Source organism: Crinia signifera, chromosome 6, assembly GCF_055691185.1.
Source record: "Crinia signifera chromosome 6, ASM5569118v1, whole genome shotgun sequence".
Lineage (NCBI taxonomy): Eukaryota > Metazoa > Chordata > Amphibia > Anura > Myobatrachidae > Crinia > Crinia signifera.
The window spans coordinates 54602506-54614726 of NC_139222.1; the positions used below are offsets into that span (position 1 = coordinate 54602506).

Sequence of the window (12221 nt, forward strand, 5' to 3'; positions counted from 1 at the left end):
GGTATCTCACCTACAGCCATACCACATTGGATAGGCCCAATCTCGTCTGATCTTGGAAGCTAAGCAGTGTTGGGCCTGGTTAGTACTTGGGTGGGAGACCACATGGGAACACCAGGTGCTGTAGGTTTTTTCACATTACTGGCAAATTGTTTTTATTCTCTAGCTATTTAAATTGGAAACATTTTCTTTTTATTGCCAGCACAGACATTTGGAAGAGGTCAAACAGACACAATAGCCATCACCTAAAGACTTACCACACTGTTTATGCCCAATTCCAACTGCTTTTGGCAGCTAAACAGTGTTGAGCCTCTTTAGTAGTTTAATTTAAGACCCCCTGCTAATATCATGTCCTGTAGGTCTTTTTACATTACCAACACATGATTTTTTTCAGTAAGCCAATACAGTTAGGAAACTTTTGTATTAGCTTACCTGGTGATAGAAGTAGAAGAGTGCAAAAAAGTGCCTTTAACTCACCTACAGCCATACCACATTGGATAGGCCCAATCTCGTCTGATCTTGGAAACTAAGCAGTGTTAGGCCTGGTTAGTACTTGGGTGGGAGACCACATGGGAACACCAGGTGCTGTAATTTTTTTCACATTACTGGCAAATTGTTTTTATTCTCTAGCTATTTATATTGGAAACTTTTTCTTTTTATTGCCAGCACAGACATTTGGAAGAGGTCAAACAGACACAATAGCCATCACCTAAAGACTTACCACACTGTTTAGGCCCAATTCCAACTGCTTTTGGCAGCTAAACAGTGTTGAGCCTGTTTAGTAGTTAAATTTAAGACCCCCTGCTAATATCATGTCCCGTAGGTCTTTTTACATTACCAACACATGATTTTTTTTAAGTAAGCCAATACAGTTAGGAAACTTTTTTATTAGCTTTCCTGGTGATAGAAGTAGAAGAGGGCAAAAAAGTGCCTGTTTCTCACCTACAGCCATTCCACATTGGATAGGCCCAATCTCGTCTGATCTTGGAAGCTAAGCAGTGTTGGGCCTGGTTAGTACTTGGGTGGGAGACCACCTGGGAACACCAGGTGCTGTAGGTTTTTTCACATTACTGGCAAATTGTTTTTATTCTCTAGCTATTTAAATTGGAAACTTTTTCTTTTTATTGCCAGCACAGACATTTGGAAGAGGTCAAACAGACACAATAGCCATCACCTAAAAACTTACCACACTGTTTAGGCTCAATTCCAACTGCTTTTGGCAGCTAAACAGTGTTGAGCCTCTTTTGTAGTTTAATTTAAGACCCCCTGCTAATATCATGTCCTGTAGGTCTTTTTACATTACCAACACATGATTTTTTTCAGTAAGCCAATACAGTTAGGAAACTTTTGTATTAGCTTACCTGGTGATAGAAGTAGAAGAGGGCAAAAAAGTGCCTTTAACTCACCTACAGCCATACCACATTGGATAGGCCCAATCTCGTCTGATCTTGGAAGCTAAGCAGTGTTGGGCCTGGTTAGCACTTGGGTGGGAGACCACATGGGAACACCAGGTGCTGTAGGTATTTTCACATTACTGGCAAATTGTTTTTATTCTCTAGCTATTTATATTGGACACTTTTTCTTTTTATTGCCAGCACAGACATTTGGAAGAGGTCAAACAGACACAATACCCATCACCTAAAGACTTACCACACTGTTTAGGCTCAATTCCAACTGCTTTTGGCAGCTAAACAGTGTTGAGCCTCTTTTGTAGTTTAATTTAAGACCCCCTGCTAATATCATGTCCTGTAGGTCTTTTTACATTACCAACACATGATTTTTTTCAGTAAGCCAATACAGTTAGGAAACTTTTGTATTAGCTTACCTGGTGATAGAAGTAGAAGAGGGCAAAAAAGTGGCTTTAACTTAGCTACAGCCATACCACATTGGATATGCCCAATCTCGTCTGATCTTGGAAGCCTTGCAGTGTTGGGCCTGGTTAGTACTTGGGTGTGAGACCACATGGGAACACCAGGTGCTGTAGGTTTTTTCACATTACTGGCAAATTGTTTTTATTCTCTAGCTATTTATATTGGACACTTTTTCTTTTTATTGCCAGCACAGACATTTGGAAGAGGTCAAACAGACACAATACCCATCACCTAAAGACTTACCACACTGTTTAGGCTCAATTCCAACTGCTTTTGGCAGCTAAACAGTGTTGAGCCTCTTTAGTAGTTTAATTTAAGACCCCCTGCTAATATCATGTCCTGTAGGTCTTTTTACATTACCAACACATGATTTTTTTCAGTAAGCCAATACAGTTAGGAAACTTTTTTATTAGCTTACCTGGTGATAGAAGTAGAAGAGGGCATAAAAGTGCCTGTACCTCACCTACAGCCATACCACATTGGATAGGCCCAATCTCGTCTGATCTTAGAAGCTAAGCAGTGTTGGGCCTGGTTAGTACTTGGGTGGGAGACCAGCTGGGAACACCAGGTGCTGTAGGTTTTTTCACATTACTTGCAAATTGTTTTTATTCTCTAGCTATTTAAATTGGAAACTTTTTCTTTTTATTGCCAGCACAGAAATTTGGAAGAGGTCAAACAGACACAATAGCCATCACCTAAAGACTTACCACACTGTTTAGGCCCAATTCCAACTGCTTTTGGCAGCTAAACAGTGTTGAGCCTCTTTTGTAGTTTAATTTAAGACCCCCTGCTAATATCATGTCCTGTAGGTCTTTTTACATTACCAACACATGATTTTTTTCAGTAAGCCAATACAGTTAGGAAACTTTTGTATTAGCTTACCTGGTGATAGAAGTAGAAGAGGGCAAAAAAGTGCTTGTATCTCACCTACAGCCATACCACATTGGATAGACCCAATCTTGTCTGATCTTGGAAGCTAAGCGGTGTTGGGCCTGGTTAGTACTTGGGTGGGAGACCACCTGGGAACACCAGGTACTGTAGGTTTTTTCACATTACTGGCAAATTGTTTTTATTCTCTAGCTATTTATATTGGAAACTTTTTCTTTTTATTGCCAGCACAGACATTTGGAAGAGGTCAAACAGACACAATAGCCATCACCTAAAGACTTACCACACTGTTTAGGCTCAATTATAACTGCTTTTGGCAGCTAAACAGTGTTGAGCCTCTTTTGTAGTTTAATTTAAGACCCCCTGCTAATATCATGTCCTGTAGGTCTTTTTACATTACCAACACATGATTTTTTTCAGTAAGCCAATACAGTTAGGAAACTTTTGTATTAGCTTACCTGGTGATAGAAGTAGAAGAGGGCAAAAAAGTGGCTTTAACTCACCTACAGCCATACCACATTGGATAGGCCCAATCTCGTCTGATCTTGGAAGCTAAGCAGTGTTGGGCCTGGTTAGTACTTGGGTGGGAGACCATATGGGAACACCAGGTGCTGTAGGTTTTTTCACATTACTGGCAAATTGTTTTTATTCTCTAGCTATTTAAATTGGAAACTTTTTCTTTTTATTGCCAGCACAGACATTTGGAAGAGGTCAAACAGACACAATAGCCATCACCTAAAGACTTACCACACTGTTTAGGCCCAATTCCAACTGCTTTTGGCAGCTAAACAGTGTTGAGCCTCTTTAGTAGTTTAATTTAAGACCCCCTGCTAATATCATGTCCTGTAGGTCTTTTTACATTACCAACACATGATTTTTTTCAGAAAGCCAATACAGTTAGGAAACTTTTGTATTAGCTTACCTGGTGATAGAAGTAGAAGAGGGCAAAAAAGTGCCTTTAACTCACCTACAGCCATACCACATTGGATAGGCCCAATCTCGTCTGATCTTGGAAGCTAAGCAGTGTTGGGCCTGGTTAGTGCTTGGGTGGGAGACCACCTGGGAACACCAGGTGCTGTAGGTTTTTTCACATTACTGGCAAATTGTTTTTATTCTCTAGCTATTTATATTGGAAACTTTTTCTTTTTATTGCCAGTACAGACATTTGGAAGAGGTCAAACAGACACAATAGCCATCACCTAAAGACTTACCACACTGTTTAGGCCCAATTCCAACTGCTTTTGGTAGCTAAACAGTGTTGAGCCTGTTTAGTAGTTAAATTTAAGACCCCCTGCTAATATCATGTCCTGTAGGTCTTTTTACATTACCAACACATGATTTTTTTTAAGTAAGCCAATACAGTTAGGAAACTTTTTTATTAGCTTACCTGGTGATAGAAGTAGAAGAGGGCAAAAAAGTGCCTGTATCTCACCTACAGCCATACCACATTGGATAGGCCCAATCTCATCCGATCTTGGAAGCTAAGCAGTGTTGGGCCTGGTTAGTACTTGGGTGGGAGACCACCTGGGAACACCAGGTGCTGTAGGTTTTTTCACATTACTTGCAAATTGTTTTTATTCTCTAGCTATTTAAATTGGAAACTTTTTCTTTTTATTGCCAGTACAGACATATGGAAGAGGTCAAACAGACACAATAGCCATCACCTAAAGACTTACCACACTGTTTAGGCCCAATTCCAACTGCTTTTGGCAGCTAAACAGTGTTGAGCCTGTTTAGTAGTTAAATTTAAGACCCCCTGCTAATATCATGTCCTGTAGGTCTTTTTACATTACCAACACATGATTTTTTTCAGTAAGCCAATACAGTTAGGAAACTTTTGTATTAGCTTACCTGGTGATAGAAGTAGAAGAGGGCAAAAAAGTGCCTTTAACTCACCTACAGCCATACCACATTGGATAGGCCCAATCTCGTCTGATCTTGGAAGCTAAGCAGTGTTGGGCCTGGTTAGTGCTTGGGTGGGAGACCACCTGGGAACACCAGGTGCTGTAGGTTTTTTCACATAACTGGCAAATTGTTTTTATTCTCTAGCTATTTATATTGGAAACTTTTTCTTTTTATTGCCAGTACAGACATTTGGAAGAGGTCAAACAGACACAATAGCCATCACCTAAAGACTTACCACACTGTTTAGGCCCAATTCCAACTGCTTTTGGTAGCTAAACAGTGTTGAGCCTGTTTAGTAGTTAAATTTAAGACCCCCTGCTAATATCATGTCCTGTAGGTCTTTTTACATTACCAACACATGATTTTTTTCAGTAAGCCAATACAGTTAGGAAACTTTTGTATTAGCTTACCTGGTGATAGAAGTAGAAGAGGGCAAAAAAGTGCCTTTAACTCACCTACAGCCATACCACATTGGATAGGCCCAATCTCGTCTGATCTTGGAAGCTAAGCAGTGTTGGGCCTGGTTAGTACTTGGGTGGGAGACCACCTGGGAACACCAGGTGCTGTAGGTTTTTTCACATTACTGGCAAATTGTTTTTATTCTCTAGCTATTTATATTGGAAACTTTTTCTTTTTATTGCCAGTACAGACATTTGGAAGAGGTCAAACAGACACAATAGCCATCACCTAAAGACTTACCACACTGTTTAGGCCCAATTCCAACTGCTTTTGGTAGCTAAACAGTGTTGAGCCTGTTTAGTAGTTAAATTTAAGACCCCCTGCTAATATCATGTCCTGTAGGTCTTTTTACATTACCAACACATGATTTTTTTTAAGTAAGCCAATACAGTTAGGAAACTTTTTTATTAGCTTACCTGGTGATAGAAGTAGAAGAGGGCAAAAAAGTGCCTGTATCTCACCTACAGCCATACCACATTGGATAGGCCCAATCTCGTCTGATCTTGGAAGCTAAGCAGTGTTGGGCCTGGTTAGTACTTGGGTGGGAGACCTCCTGGGAACACCAGGTGCTGTAGGTTTTTTCACATTACTTGCAAATTGTTTTTATTCTCTAGCTATTTAAATTGGAAACTTTTTCTTTTTATTGCCAGCACAGACATTTGGAAGAGGTCAAACAGACACAATAGCCATCACCTAAAGACTTACCACACTGTTTAGGCTCAATTCCAACTGCTTTTGGCAGCTAAACAGTGTTGAGCCTCTTTTGTAGTTTAATTTAAGACCCCCTGCTAATATCATGTCCTGTAGGTCTTTTTACATTACCAACACATGATTTTTTTCAGTAAGCCAATACAGTTAGGAAACTTTTGTATTAGCTTACCTGGTGATAGAAGTAGAAGAGGGCAAAAAAGTGCCTGTATCTCACCTACAGCCATACCACATTGGATAGGCCCAATCTCGTCTGATCTTGGAAGCTAAGCAGTGTTGGGCCTGGTTAGTACTTGGGTCGGAGACCACCTGGGAACACCAGCTACTGTAGGTTTTTTCACATTACTGGCAAATTGTTTTTATTCTCTAGCTATTTATATTGGAAACTTTTTCTTTTTATTGCCAGCACAGACATTTGGAAGAGGTCAAACAGACACAATAGCCATCACCTAAAGACTTACCACACTGTTTAGGCTCAATTCCAACTGCTTTTGGCAGCTAAACAGTGTTGAGCCTCTTTTGTAGTTTAATTTAAGACCCCCTGCTAATATCATGTCCTGTAGGTCTTTTTACATTACCAACACATGATTTTTTTCAGTTAGCCAATACAGTTAGGAAACTTTTGTATTAGCTTACCTGGTGATAGAAGTAGAAGAGGGCAAAAAAGTGGCTTTAACTCACCTACAGCCATACCACATTGGATAGGCCCAATCTCGTCTGATCTTGGAAGCTAAGCAGTGTTGGGCCTGGTTAGTACTTGGGTGGGAGACCACATGGGAACACCAGGTGCTGTAGGTTTTTTCACATTACAGGCAAATTGTTTTTATTCTCTAGCTATTTAAATTGGAAACATTTTCTTTTTATTGCCAGCACAGACATTTGGAAGAGGTCAAACAGACACAATAGCCATCACCTAAAGACTTACCACACTGTTTAGGCCCAATTCCAACTGCTTTTGGCAGCTAAACAGTGTTGAGCCTCTTTAGTAGTTTAATTTAAGACCCCCTGCTAATATCATGTCCTGTAGGTCTTTTTACATTACCAACACATGATTTTTTTCAGTAAGCCAATACAGTTAGGAAACTTTTTTATTAGCTTACTTGGTGATAGAAGTAGAAGAGGGCAAAAAAGTGCCGGTATCTCACCTACAGCCATACCACATTGGATAGGCCCAATCTCGTCTGATCTTGGAAGCTAAGCAGTGTTGGGCCTGGTTAGTACTTGGGTGGGAGACCACATGGGAACACCAGGTGCTGTAGGTTTTTTCACATTACTGGCAAATTGTTTTTATTCTCTAGCTATTTATATTGGAAACTTTTTCTTTTTATTGCCAGCACAGACATTTGGAAGAGGTCAAACAGACACAATAGCCATCACCTAAAGACTTACCACACTGTTTAGGCTCAATTCCAACTGCTTTTGGCAGCTAAACAGTGTTGAGCCTCTTTTGTAGTTTAATTTAAGACCCCCTGCTAATCTCATGTACTGTAGGTCTTTTTACATTACCAACACATGATTTTTTTCAGTAAGCCAATACAGTTAGGAAACTTTTGTATTAGCTTACCTGGTGATAGAAGTAGAAGAGTGCAAAAAAGTGCCTTTAACTCACCTACAGCCATACCACATTGGATAGGCCCAATCTCGTCTGATCTTGGAAACTAAGCAGTGTTAGGCCTGGTTAGTACTTGGGTGGGAGACCACATGGGAACACCAGGTGCTGTAATTTTTTTCACATTACTGGCAAATTGTTTTTATTCTCTAGCTATTTATATTGGAAACTTTTTCTTTTTATTGCCAGCACAGACATTTGGAAGAGGTCAAACAGACACAATAGCCATCACCTAAAGACTTACCACACTGTTTAGGCTCAATTCCAACTGCTTTTGGCAGCTAAACCAGTGTTGAGCCTCTTTTGTAGTTTAATTTAAGACCCCCTGCTAATATCATGTCCTGTAGGTCTTTTTACATTACCAACACATGATTTTTTTCAGTAAGCCAATACAGTTAGGAAACTTTTGTATTAGCTTACCTGGTGATAGAAGTAGAAGAGGGCAAAAAAGTGGCTTTAACTCACCTACAGCCATACCACATTGGATAGGCCCAATCTCGTCTGATCTTGGAAGCTAAGCAGTGTTGGGCCTGGTTAGTACTTGGGTGGGAGACCACATGGGAACACCAGGTGCTGTAGGTTTTTTCACATTACTGGCAAATTGTTTTTATTCTCTAGCTATTTAAATTGGAAACATTTTCTTTTTATTGCCAGCACAGACATTTGGAAGAGGTCAAACAGACACAATAGCCATCACCTAAAGACTTACCACACTGTTTAGGCCCAATTCCAACTGCTTTTGGCAACTAAACAGTGTTGAGCCTCTTTAGTAGTTTAATTTAAGACCCCCTGCTAATATCATGTCCTGTAGGTCTTTTTACATTACCAACACATGATTTTTTTCAGTAAGCCAATACAGTTAGGAAACTTTTTTATTAGCTTACTTGGTGATAGAAGTAGAAGAGGGCAAAAAAGTGCCGGTATCTCACCTACAGCCATACCACATTGGATAGGCCCAATCTCGTCTGATCTTGGAAGCTAAGCAGTGTTGGGCCTGGTTAGTACTTGGGTGGGAGACCACATGGGAACACCAGGTGCTGTAGGTTTTTTCACATTACTGGCAAATTGTTTTTATTCTCTAGCTATTTAAATAGGAAACTTTTTCTTTTTATTGCCAGCACAGACATTTGGAAGAGGTCAAACAGACACAATAGCCATCACCTAAAGACTTACCACACTGTTTAGGCCCAATTCCAACTGCTTTTGGCAGCTAAACAGTGTTGAGCCTCTTTAGTAGTTTAATTTAAGACCCCCTGCTAATATCATGTCCTGTAGGTCTTTTTACATTACCAACACATGATTTTTTTCAGTAAGCCAATACAGTTAGGAAACTTTTGTATTAGCTTACCTGGTGATAGAAGTAGAAGAGGGCAAAAAAGTGCCTTTAACTCACCTACAGCCATACCACATTGGATAGGCCCAATCTCGTCTGATCTTGGAAGCTAAGCAGTGTTGGGCCTGGTTAGTACTTGGGTGGGAGACCACCTGGGAACACCAGGTGCTGTAGGTTTTTTCACATTACTGGCAAATCGTTTTTATTCTCTAGCTATTTATATTGGAAACTTTTTCTTTTTATTGCCAGCACAGACATTTGGAAGAGGTCAAACAGACACAATAGCCATCACCTAAAGACTTACCACACTGTTTAGGCTCAATTCCAACTGCTTTTGGCAGCTAAACAGTGTTGAGCCTCTTTTGTAGTTTAATTTAAGACCCCCTGCTAATATCATGTCCTGTAGGTCTTTTTACATTACCAACACATGATTTTTTTCAGTTAGCCAATACAGTTAGGAAACTTTTGTATTAGCTTACCTGGTGATAGAAGTAGAAGAGGGCAAAAAAGTGGCTTTAACTCACCTACAGCCATACCACATTGGATAGGCCCAATCTCGTCTGATCTTGGAAGCTAAGCAGTGTTGGGCCTGGTTAGTACTTGGGTGGGAGACCACATGGGAACACCAGGTGCTGTAGGTTTTTTCACATTACAGGCAAATTGTTTTTATTCTCTAGCTATTTAAATTGGAAACTTTTTCTTTTTATTGCCAGTACAGACATTTGGAAGAGGTCAAACAGACACAATAGCCATCACCTAAAGACTTACCACACTGTTTAGGCTTAATTCCAACTGCTTTTGGCAGCTAAACAGTGTTGAGCCTCTTTAGTAGTTTAATTTAAGACCCCCTGCTAATATCATGTCCTGTAGGTCTTTTTACATTACCAACACATGATTTTTTTCAGTAAGCCAATACAGTTAGGAAACTTTTGTATTAGCTTACCTGGTGATAGAAGTAGAAGAGGGCAAAAAAGTGGCTTTAACTCACCTACAGCCATACCACATTGGATAGGCCCAATCTCGTCTGATCTTGGAAGCTAAGCAGTGTTGGGCCTGGTTAGTACTTGGATGGGAGACCACATGGGAACACCAGGTGCTGTAGGTTTTTTCACATTACTGGCAAATTGTTTTTATTCTCTAGCTATTTAAATTGGAAACATTTTCTTTTTATTGCAAGCACAGACATTTGGAAGAGGTCAAACAGACACAATAGCCATCACCTAAAGACTTACCACACTGTTTAGGCCCAATTCCAACTGCTTTTGGCAGCTAAACAGTGTTGAGCCTCTTTAGTAGTTTAATTTAAGACCCCCTGCTAATATCATGTCCTGTAGGTCTTTTTACATTACCAACACATGATTTTTTTCAGTTAGCCAATACAGTTAGGAAACTTTTGTATTAGCTTACCTGGTGATAGAAGTAGAAGAGGGCAAAAAAGTGGCTTTAACTCACCTACAGCCATACCACATTGGATAGGCCCAATCTCGTCTGATCTTGGAAGCTAAGCAGTGTTGGGCCTGGTTAGTACTTGGGTGGGAGACCACATGGGAACACCAGGTGCTGTAGGTTTTTTCACATTACAGGCAAATTGTTTTTATTCTCTAGCTATTTAAATTGGAAACTTTTTCTTTTTATTGCCAGTACAGACATTTGGAAGAGGTCAAACAGACACAATAGCCATCACCTAAAGACTTACAACACTGTTTAGGCTTAATTCCAACTGCTTTTGGCAGCTAAACAGTGTTGAGCCTCTTTAGTAGTTTAATTTAAGACCCCCTGCTAATATCATGTCCTGTAGGTCTTTTTACATTACCAACACATGATTTTTTTCAGTAAGCCAATACAGTTAGGAAACTTTTGTATTAGCTTACCTGGTGATAGAAGTAGAAGAGGGCAAAAAAGTGGCTTTAACTCACCTACAGCCATACCACATTGGATAGGCCCAATCTCGTCTGATCTTGGAAGCTAAGCAGTGTTGGGCCTGGTTAGTACTTGGATGGGAGACCACATGGGAACACCAGGTGCTGTAGGTTTTTTCACATTACTGGCAAATTGTTTTTATTCTCTAGCTATTTAAATTGGAAACATTTTCTTTTTATTGCCAGCACAGACATTTGGAAGAGGTCAAACAGACACAATAGCCATCACCTAAAGACTTACCACACTGTTTAGGCCCAATTCCAACTGCTTTTGGCAGCTAAACAGTGTTGAGCCTCTTTAGTAGTTTAATTTAAGACCCCCTGCTAATATCATGTCCTGTAGGTCTTTTTACATTACCAACACATGATTTTTTTCAGTAAGCCAATACAGTTAGGAAACTTTTTCATTAGCTTACTTGGTGATAGAAGTAGAAGAGGGCAAAAAAGTGCCGGTATCTCACCTACAGCCATACCACATTGGATAGGCCCAATCTCGTCTGATCTTGGAAGCTAAGCAGTGTTGGGCCTGGTTAGTACTTGGGTGGGAGACCACATGGGAACACCAGGTGCTGTAGGTTTTTTCACATTACTGGCAAATTGTTTTTATTCTCTAGCTATTTATATTGGAAACTTTTTCTTTTTATTGCCAGCACAGACATTTGGAAGAGGTCAAACAGACACAATAGCCATCACCTAAAGACTTACCACACTGTTTAGGCTCAATTCCAACTGCTTTTGGCAGCTAAACAGTGTTGAGCCTCTTTTGTAGTTTAATTTAAGACCCCCTGCTAATCTCATGTACTGTAGGTCTTTTTACATTACCAACACATGATTTTTTTCAGTAAGCCAATACAGTTAGGAAACTTTTGTATTAGCTTACCTGGTGATAGAAGTAGAAGAGTGCAAAAAAGTGCCTTTAACTCACCTACAGCAATACCACATTGGATAGGCCCAATCTCGTCTGATCTTGGAAGCTTAGCAGTGTTGGGCCTGGTTAGTACTTGGGTGGGAGACCACATGGGAACACCAGGTGCTGTAGGTTTTTTCACATTACTGGCAAATCGTTTTTATTCTCTAGCTATTTATATTGGAAACTTTTTCTTTTTATTGCCAGCACAGACATTTGGAAGAGGTCAAACAGACACAATAGCCATCACCTAAAGACTTACCACACTGTTTAGGCTCAATTCCAACTGCTTTTGGCAGCTAAACAGTGTTGAGCCTCTTTTGTAGTTTAATTTAAGACCCCCTGCTAATATCATGTCCTGTAGGTCTTTTTACATTACCAACACATGATTTTTTTCAGTAAGCCAATACAGTTAGGAAACTTTTGTATTAGCTTACCTGGTGATAGAAGTAGAAGAGGGCAAAAAAGTGGCTTCAACTCACCTACAGCCATACCACATTGGATAGGCCCAATCTCGTCTGATCTTGGAAGCTAAGCAGTGTTGGGCCTGGTTAGTACTTTGGTGGGAGACCACATGGGAACACCAGGTGCTGTAGGTTTTTTCACATTACTGGCAAATTGTTTT

The 12221-nt window shown here is 40.1% G+C and overlaps 23 non-coding genes and 4 pseudogenes across 23 annotated transcripts; all 27 read left to right on the forward strand.

Moving 5' to 3' along the window:
- The first annotated feature begins 8 nt into the window (after window positions 1-8).
- On the forward strand, window positions 9-127 carry LOC146011117 (5S ribosomal RNA). Its single transcript, XR_014444906.1, has one exon. It is a non-coding gene; the product is annotated as a 5S ribosomal RNA (ribosomal RNA).
- Window positions 128-472: 345 nt separating this feature from the next.
- LOC146010841 (5S ribosomal RNA) lies at window positions 473-591 on the forward strand (annotated as a pseudogene).
- A 346-nt stretch (window positions 592-937) lies between these two features.
- On the forward strand, window positions 938-1056 carry LOC146014538 (5S ribosomal RNA). Its single transcript, XR_014447489.1, has one exon. It is a non-coding gene; the product is annotated as a 5S ribosomal RNA (ribosomal RNA).
- A 345-nt stretch (window positions 1057-1401) lies between these two features.
- Window positions 1402-1520, forward strand: LOC146017220 (5S ribosomal RNA). The gene has a single exon (XR_014450091.1). It is a non-coding gene; the product is annotated as a 5S ribosomal RNA (ribosomal RNA).
- Window positions 1521-1865: 345 nt separating this feature from the next.
- On the forward strand, window positions 1866-1984 carry LOC146011476 (5S ribosomal RNA; annotated as a pseudogene).
- A 345-nt stretch (window positions 1985-2329) lies between these two features.
- Window positions 2330-2448, forward strand: LOC146017039 (5S ribosomal RNA). Its single transcript, XR_014449915.1, has one exon. It is a non-coding gene; the product is annotated as a 5S ribosomal RNA (ribosomal RNA).
- A 345-nt stretch (window positions 2449-2793) lies between these two features.
- Window positions 2794-2912, forward strand: LOC146016697 (5S ribosomal RNA). The gene has a single exon (XR_014449579.1). It is a non-coding gene; the product is annotated as a 5S ribosomal RNA (ribosomal RNA).
- Window positions 2913-3257: 345 nt separating this feature from the next.
- On the forward strand, window positions 3258-3376 carry LOC146014184 (5S ribosomal RNA). The gene has a single exon (XR_014447137.1). It is a non-coding gene; the product is annotated as a 5S ribosomal RNA (ribosomal RNA).
- A 345-nt stretch (window positions 3377-3721) lies between these two features.
- LOC146015794 (5S ribosomal RNA) lies at window positions 3722-3840 on the forward strand. The gene has a single exon (XR_014448704.1). It is a non-coding gene; the product is annotated as a 5S ribosomal RNA (ribosomal RNA).
- A 346-nt stretch (window positions 3841-4186) lies between these two features.
- Window positions 4187-4305, forward strand: LOC146014127 (5S ribosomal RNA). The gene has a single exon (XR_014447082.1). It is a non-coding gene; the product is annotated as a 5S ribosomal RNA (ribosomal RNA).
- A 345-nt stretch (window positions 4306-4650) lies between these two features.
- On the forward strand, window positions 4651-4769 carry LOC146015795 (5S ribosomal RNA). The gene has a single exon (XR_014448705.1). It is a non-coding gene; the product is annotated as a 5S ribosomal RNA (ribosomal RNA).
- A 345-nt stretch (window positions 4770-5114) lies between these two features.
- Window positions 5115-5233, forward strand: LOC146013796 (5S ribosomal RNA). The gene has a single exon (XR_014446764.1). It is a non-coding gene; the product is annotated as a 5S ribosomal RNA (ribosomal RNA).
- Window positions 5234-5579: 346 nt separating this feature from the next.
- On the forward strand, window positions 5580-5698 carry LOC146013248 (5S ribosomal RNA). Its single transcript, XR_014446228.1, has one exon. It is a non-coding gene; the product is annotated as a 5S ribosomal RNA (ribosomal RNA).
- Window positions 5699-6043: 345 nt separating this feature from the next.
- LOC146011371 (5S ribosomal RNA) lies at window positions 6044-6162 on the forward strand (annotated as a pseudogene).
- Window positions 6163-6507: 345 nt separating this feature from the next.
- LOC146011129 (5S ribosomal RNA) lies at window positions 6508-6626 on the forward strand. Its single transcript, XR_014444907.1, has one exon. It is a non-coding gene; the product is annotated as a 5S ribosomal RNA (ribosomal RNA).
- Window positions 6627-6971: 345 nt separating this feature from the next.
- LOC146011140 (5S ribosomal RNA) lies at window positions 6972-7090 on the forward strand. Its single transcript, XR_014444908.1, has one exon. It is a non-coding gene; the product is annotated as a 5S ribosomal RNA (ribosomal RNA).
- A 345-nt stretch (window positions 7091-7435) lies between these two features.
- On the forward strand, window positions 7436-7554 carry LOC146010842 (5S ribosomal RNA; annotated as a pseudogene).
- Window positions 7555-7900: 346 nt separating this feature from the next.
- On the forward strand, window positions 7901-8019 carry LOC146011151 (5S ribosomal RNA). Its single transcript, XR_014444909.1, has one exon. It is a non-coding gene; the product is annotated as a 5S ribosomal RNA (ribosomal RNA).
- Window positions 8020-8364: 345 nt separating this feature from the next.
- LOC146011163 (5S ribosomal RNA) lies at window positions 8365-8483 on the forward strand. The gene has a single exon (XR_014444910.1). It is a non-coding gene; the product is annotated as a 5S ribosomal RNA (ribosomal RNA).
- A 345-nt stretch (window positions 8484-8828) lies between these two features.
- On the forward strand, window positions 8829-8947 carry LOC146013807 (5S ribosomal RNA). The gene has a single exon (XR_014446775.1). It is a non-coding gene; the product is annotated as a 5S ribosomal RNA (ribosomal RNA).
- Window positions 8948-9292: 345 nt separating this feature from the next.
- Window positions 9293-9411, forward strand: LOC146011174 (5S ribosomal RNA). The gene has a single exon (XR_014444911.1). It is a non-coding gene; the product is annotated as a 5S ribosomal RNA (ribosomal RNA).
- A 345-nt stretch (window positions 9412-9756) lies between these two features.
- Window positions 9757-9875, forward strand: LOC146016815 (5S ribosomal RNA). The gene has a single exon (XR_014449693.1). It is a non-coding gene; the product is annotated as a 5S ribosomal RNA (ribosomal RNA).
- Window positions 9876-10220: 345 nt separating this feature from the next.
- On the forward strand, window positions 10221-10339 carry LOC146011185 (5S ribosomal RNA). The gene has a single exon (XR_014444912.1). It is a non-coding gene; the product is annotated as a 5S ribosomal RNA (ribosomal RNA).
- A 345-nt stretch (window positions 10340-10684) lies between these two features.
- On the forward strand, window positions 10685-10803 carry LOC146016826 (5S ribosomal RNA). Its single transcript, XR_014449706.1, has one exon. It is a non-coding gene; the product is annotated as a 5S ribosomal RNA (ribosomal RNA).
- Window positions 10804-11148: 345 nt separating this feature from the next.
- Window positions 11149-11267, forward strand: LOC146011197 (5S ribosomal RNA). Its single transcript, XR_014444913.1, has one exon. It is a non-coding gene; the product is annotated as a 5S ribosomal RNA (ribosomal RNA).
- Window positions 11268-11612: 345 nt separating this feature from the next.
- Window positions 11613-11731, forward strand: LOC146017390 (5S ribosomal RNA). Its single transcript, XR_014450265.1, has one exon. It is a non-coding gene; the product is annotated as a 5S ribosomal RNA (ribosomal RNA).
- Window positions 11732-12076: 345 nt separating this feature from the next.
- On the forward strand, window positions 12077-12195 carry LOC146014031 (5S ribosomal RNA). Its single transcript, XR_014446991.1, has one exon. It is a non-coding gene; the product is annotated as a 5S ribosomal RNA (ribosomal RNA).
- The last annotated feature ends 26 nt before the right edge of the window (window positions 12196-12221 follow it).